We start from the raw sequence: 7,183 nt of genomic DNA, 5'->3' as shown, positions 1-7,183 counted from the left end.
TTGGTCTAACCTTGGTATATAATCGCGCTAACCTAGAGGGTATCTTTTTGAAAACCACCCCCACCCTAACACACAGTCTAACCGGATGAGAGAACTTTAGCGTCAAAGACAAGCTACATCACATGGTTCATACGGTCCTCGTCAAGTGAAGCTCATGAAGATACCTCAAGACTCAAGATTAGGTGTAATTTACCCGCTCACTTCTTAACTGGTCAACACCGACACTCAAGTGAAGATTGTCTCCGACGACCTTGTTGCTGCTTCATATGGACAACAACCCGACGTTTCATCAACTTACTAACTTACCGCACGTCCCATATGGTTGAGTTAACACCGTGAATGCCTCTTGAAGTTGTCGTCTGCATGTTGCCCCCGAAGATTCTTCAGCTGAACAAGGAAGACCGATGAATTCTTCAGAAGCCCCAGACAGAACTACAAGGCAGAAGCTCTGAGTTTTTCCGAGAACTCGATGAAAAATCTTAAGGGTGGAAGACTTCGTCTTCCACTAAAAATTGGATCTAACCCTAACATTTTAAACCTTTCTAACACACCGTTGGAAACGTGGATGCACCAACCCCTCTTGAAGCCATGGACTACACAATGCCCTCTGAAGATGTTTTCAACTCAAGACAGGAGATCAATGACTTCTCCAAGAAGCGCCCGACAAGACCCATGGCCGAAGCTTACAGTTTTTAACGCCCCCTCCCGGTGAACAATTTTAGGGTGGAAGACTTCGTCTTCCACTAAATTTAAGGCTAACTCTAAAAAGTTTTCAACCCCGCTAAGGCACCATTGGAGTGCACTAACTTTTCCGAAGTCATGGACTCCGCTAGGATTGATAAGAAGCTACAAGTCTAACATCGCCGGGAGTAGTCAACCTCTTCATGAAGCTCGCCATCGGCGAGGAATCCATCATGTCTTGCTAGAAGATGAAGCAACGACCTTCTCTACAATGGTGCATCTACAGAAGGATGGAGTCTAACTTTCGTTAAGCATTACAACCCCTCTAGTTCCACGCTCAGTAATCTCGGGACGAGATTATTTTAAGGGTGGAAGATCTGTAACACCCCAACTTTTGCAACCTTGATTAGTTGTCCTTAATGCAAAAATCATGGGGAACAAAAACTTTTTCTATAGACTTATTAAGATGAATTGCCTTGATCTGTTTGTTATGATGAATTGCCTTGATCTGTTGGTAGAAGAATTGTCTTGTTTTGTTTGTTGAGTTTTGTCTTGAGCTACTTCAAAGAACAACACCTCTAGTGGTCAGCCAAACAACTCACCTAATAAAACACATGTGTGACTTAGGAAAAATTGTTTTCCTTTTTTACTACATCAAACTCTTCTCCTGATGGCAACATGAGTGTGCCATCTTGATATTCCTCTTTGTGTCAATCTAGCTCAATCATCCTTAATTCAAAACTTGGGACCATCTACCCCTAGATACATCCCTCTCGTATACCCACTCATCCTTGTTGGTTTTGAGGCCATGTCGACCATCTGTGTTGACAGGCTTTGAATGTCCAGATTTTTGGCAGTTGATCTCTAAGCACCCACAACTGTTTTTGATGACCTCACTGCATGGATCTCATCTGTGCAATACCCTCTTCAATCTCCACGTCTTGCATGTCTCAGTCTACCCTTGCAACTCTTTTAATTCACTTTACCTTGCACTCTATCCTTTGTTTCAACTCTGGATCACTTCCTTCACTTTTACCTCTTGTTTTTATTCAAGTTTAATCTTCACAAAACCAAGAGTGGGAATGATGGGTACAATCTGTAGCCACCATCTACCCTTGAGAACAATCCTCCCTAAATTAGTTCTCTTTCTCAAACCCCTATTGTTTTTCCTTCTCAAGTTTTGATCACAAAACTACTTCTAGTTTTATTAAATCTTTTCAAGATATTTCTTCAAAGAAAACAAGAACTGAAATGGGTTTTGTTTCTCATCCCATTTCTACCAAGTACTGGTTTCTAAAACTTTTCTTTGTATTTTGCTTTCCTTTTCACAAAAAGGCTTGATATGGTATCTATACCATTTCTTGTTTATTTTAAGTTTGAGAAAAACTCTACTTTACTTGAGATAGTAAGTAGAATATTTTTGAACCCCTAAGTTCCAACTAGTTTTTCTCAACATTTTCAAGTTCCATTCCACTTGAGTTCTTTCCCAATTGTCCCTAGACAATTGAGGTGTTTCAAATACTTTTCAAATGAGTTCTTTTTCAAATGGCAAAACTTGCACATCTTATGCACATCTCTGATCCACCACATTGTATCCCCTCCATCCTCCAATTCTTGATCAAATGGATGATCATTTGATACTTTCAAATCACTCCCAATTGACCTCTTATTTGTAGAGCAACTTATATTTCATTATGCCTATCTCACTCCTCTATTATTTTCCATCATCACCTTGACCTCATGAATTGATGATGTATGTCAATATATTCATCCTTGTGAGTATATGGATACTTCACTCACCATCTCTCATAACCTTGCTCTACCATTGTCTCAACCACCATCACCATCCCATCTATCTTGACATGCTCATGCATTGTTGCATGTGGTCAATCCCCAATCTCTTCAATATTGAGTTCAAATAAAAACTACTACTCATCAAATATACCTTGGGAACTATCTTCATCATAAGTTGGTCTCAACCAAGGTGGTGGAGATTATTCTCATGGCACATGTCACCTTCATACTTCTTTTTATCTATATGTACCTACTCATATTCCTATCATCATCAAAGTCACTCATAGACATTATCTCCTCAACACCATGCTTTGATCTACTCACATAGATGTTGTGTATCTCTCTCACATTTCTCACTTGTACTTGGCAAGGAAGGAGCCGACCATGGCAAGAATTTCGGCCAGCCCTTCCTCTTCCTTTTCTTCTCTTGCAAGCCTTGTCTCCCAACTACCCCAAACAATTAAATGGGCAGCCACCCACCTTGGCCAATCAAAAAAGGAGGCAGCCACCCCTCTCCCTCTATAAAAACCCCCTAGCCGGCCACCTCCTCCCCTTTGCTTCATTTCTTCTCACTCTCCACTCCCTCACACTCTCCTCTACCTCTCTCCCACGAGCTGCTGCTCCTCCCAAGCTCCATGGCCGGCCATGGCCATGGAAATCCACCTAGATGAAGCTCCCCTCCTTCCTCAAGCTTCCCCTCACCATGAGAGCTTCCCTCTCCCTCTCTTCTCCCCTAATCTTTGATGAATCCAGCCCTATTCCTCCCTTCTCCTCTCACTAGATTGGATCTTGATGCAGGTGCATGTTGGTCCAAGCATGGAGAAGCTTGAGCTATCCTCAGATCTGAAGTTCTTGAGCAAAGTTCGTCCAAAACCTTGCAGTAATTTCTGTATCTTGCTGTTTCAGATTCTGGTACGAACTTGTAAAATTCGCCAAATCTCGTGTGCAGACCCAAATCGAGTGATTCAAAGTTCCACAGATAGGTATTGAAAAGATCTACAACTTGGCGTTGGTCTCATCCTCAAATTCGTTATGGATTGACCGTGGTAAATAAAGTTCTGTAAACATGCAGATTCACTGTTTGTTAGATTTGTTCCGTTTTACAAAACCTTTTTGAACAAACTCAACTGTAGGTGAAATCCCTCTTCAATACCTTCATTTTGGCAGTGGTTTCACTTCGATTGACCTCCTGAAACTGAAATGGTTCACAGATCAAGATCTGGACAGATCTGACTTTGTCGAATTAAACCAGGAGCTTGGGAACGAATTTTTGAATGAAACCAGTTGGGTAAGAACCATATTTTCAATGCCTTTCAGATGCAACTGATCTCATATTTTTATGATTTGTGTATGATTTGTGATGAATTAAACTTGTTCTGTATGTTCTGCAGACATGGCTGTTAGCTTTTAATTCATCAAAAATCCATTTTTGAACCTAATTGAGTGATTCCACTTCTGTAGGATTGCTGAATGTTTTCTTAATCATCTCAAACAAGTTTCAAACCTTTATCTATTCTGTAACTCCAGAGGTGAAGCAAATGATATAGATATGCAGTAATCTTGTCAACCTATTTGTGAGAGTTTCAGAAACAATTTGAACCCAAATCCAATTGTGGATGCATCTCTGTTTAATTACCTTTCAAATGCAAGTGGCCTCATATTTTTAGGATTTTTCTACGATTTATGGCTTACAGATCTTGTTCTCTGGACAGTCAGATTCAAAGAAATTCCTAAAATTTTAGGTTTAATATTTTTGGGTGATTCCAATTGGGTTAGTCTTGTATTAGTACTGGCTATATAGTAAAAATATTACTAGTCTCTGTTCATACATATTTGTTGCTGTTAGTAATGTTTATGTGTGACATGCATTGTTGAAGCAAAACTTTTCGGTTTATTTAAAACCCTTGACCAACTCTTTTTATTAGAAATGGGCAACCTTTGTTTTATGATTGAAAAACAAAACCTTTACAACTTAAACAAGTCCTATTGTTTTGCTTGAGTTTTCAAATGGTGTGGTATCTTGCTTGCTTCCTATTCTTGTGTAGTGTTAAGTGAGCAAATTAAATTAGGAAAACTGATTTCTACTTTTCCAAAAATGTTTGAAAGTTTAATATGAATGTGTTTGTTTCCAAACTAATGCTCTTGTCCTCTTTATGATGTTATCTACCAGGGGATGTTTGGTTTATACCATGGTGATAACCGAGAGAGGCAATTGCTAAGTCATGGCACTCTCATACCTTCACTAGGTAAATAGATTGGGTTCTCTTTTAGTTGCTTTGTAGTATCTATAAGTCCTTAGTATGTTATACCTTGGCTGCATGGTTAGTTGTTGATTGTTGCATACTTGTTATGATTGTTGCAATATGATTGATTGTGTTCCTTTTATATTTTCCGGCGATAGATGCGAACAATTCCGGAGAAGAAGAATTGGAATCGGACGAGGATTTTATTTATATATGTTGTTGGAATTCTTATATTGATGGAGTTGAAGAAGTACATGGACAAATAAGCCAAGGCAAGCCATCTTTTGATCTCTGATTTGGTGTCTAGTTGGATGTCATTTGTTGATGTCCAAAGCACCTTGAATTCTATGTGTGTTAATCTCTCTATTTATGTCATCTATGTGTGTTTCCAAGTGGGGTACTCCCTAGTGGTGATACTCCACGATTGTCGTTGTGATTATGGGATGCATTGCATCATGGCCGTGCTATTCCACTTGGTCATCTGGTATGCTCAACTTGAGCATCTTCCCTCTCAAGATAGTAACTTCCACCACACTCACCACTTTTGTAGTTTAGAGATATCAATGTCATGATCTTGGTGTAATTCTCAATTTGAGAGGAGTATGCCGTGTACCCTCTTGGAGAGTTGGTTGGATAGTGATTCTCCACTATCCAAATTGAATAGTTAGTACCACAAATCTGAGATTATAATCCTCGTGTTGTCATAATACATGCTTACCTTAAGCAAGTATGATCCACTCCATTACCCCTTTTTTTACACCATCTATGGCGTGATGACTCTCATCTCGGCCATAGTGCAATTCTAGTTCAACTCATGAAACTATAGGTTGGGAACCCCTCAAGGTTTACCTTGTTGTAAATGTTTTATGAAAACCTTGGGTGAGTTAACCCAAGCGTATGGTTTAAGAAAGCAAAGGATCTTGGTAAATATGTTCGGAAAAGTGGTGTATGGCTGTTTGTTGAACAACCAAGGTGTTGTGGGAAAAATGGTTTTAAAAAGGAGCACTGCGTATAAGTGTACACCAGCCCAACTTTTATCGCGCAACCACTCTACCCTGGTGTGGGACGGGGCTTAGCCCGTAGTTTGTTGAAGGCTGGCAGGAGCACCCTTCACAACTTTCTAGGGAGGGTCATGACGACCTCCGACGCCGGGTTGCGCTCCGGAGGAGGCAATACACTATCTTAACCGATAGCCGGACGATTGCCGAGGGTCTTCTGTCATGGCGCCGGAGATACGCTCAAAAGGAGGTATGCTGCCGGGGTGCCGGGAAGGGGTAAGCCCGCAGGGAAGGACTCGTGCCAGTGGAGATGGGCGAAAGGTTATGTCCGGGTATCCGTCGTGGCATATGTTGTTATGCAGGGATGATGCCCACACGATAGGTATCCGGATAGTTGTGGGGAAAGTGTGCAACTCTGCAGAGTCAAATCTATTCGAATAGCCGCGTCCGCGGTCATGGATGGGTTGCAAAGGTCTACCTTTACCGGGGCTTGAGTTTTGTTTTGATAAATGCTTTGCAAAGAAAGTGTTGTGTTGGATGTACCGGAAGGGTACGGAAAAAGGGTGTGTGTCGACCATATAGAGATGGTCGTGGAAAAATAAGACCAAGTGGGGAACTTTTTCCTAATGTTTCATGAAGAGGAACTCTCCTTTAATAAAGATATAGAGATGTCATAGGACTTCCTAGCATCCACATCAAATGAGATGGCGGTATGCTAACTCTTCTGAAATAAAGATATAGATATGCCATAGCTATCTTTTGAAGTATCTTCTTCAATAAAGATATAGAGGTGTCATAGTACCACTTTAGTGTCTCCATCAATTGCGATGTCGGGATGCTATATCCACAAGAGAAACTGATTCTCTTTCACATGCTATATCCACAAGAGAAACTGATTCTCTTTCACATGCTATATCCACAAGAGAAACTATTCTTCCTCTCTTATCTCTTTTAGTTAGCTCTGTTAGCATCTTTCTTGATGGTTTGCGAGTACAATTCCAAATGTACTCACGGCTTTGTCCCTGGCTATTTACTTGGCCAGACTTGGAGGAACACGATGGATGAAGAAGGAGTTGGCGACGTCTATGCGAGCTAGGAACGTCTTCCCAGTCGGTTGCCTGTAGGGTTATGGCAGATGACTTGGGTACTGCGCTGCTGAAGTGATGATGCTACTCTGATGTTTAGTTAGGCCCTTCGAGGCTATTATGTAAGTATTGGTCATGTGACCTCATTGTAATTTTCTTATTCCGCTTTGTAATGGATGGTGTAATTTGATATCAGTTCGGTTATGTGTTCACGACACACTGATCATGGGATCGTGAACTGTATACATAACAGGGTATTTCGGACCGTTAGTCCGGGGTCCCCACACTCCTGCCGCTGTAGCCGGAGCTGCATCTCCGCCAAACGACGCGCCTCGTAGACTTCATCCTGACGCTGCGTCTCCTCCCGCTGCAACCGCCGCAG

The sequence above is a fragment of the Lolium rigidum genome, chromosome 7 (genome assembly GCF_022539505.1).
Source record: "Lolium rigidum isolate FL_2022 chromosome 7, APGP_CSIRO_Lrig_0.1, whole genome shotgun sequence".
NCBI classification, from domain to species: domain Eukaryota; kingdom Viridiplantae; phylum Streptophyta; class Magnoliopsida; order Poales; family Poaceae; genus Lolium; species Lolium rigidum.
The sequence above is the reverse complement of the archived record's forward strand: the minus strand, read 5'-3'. Positions refer to the sequence as shown.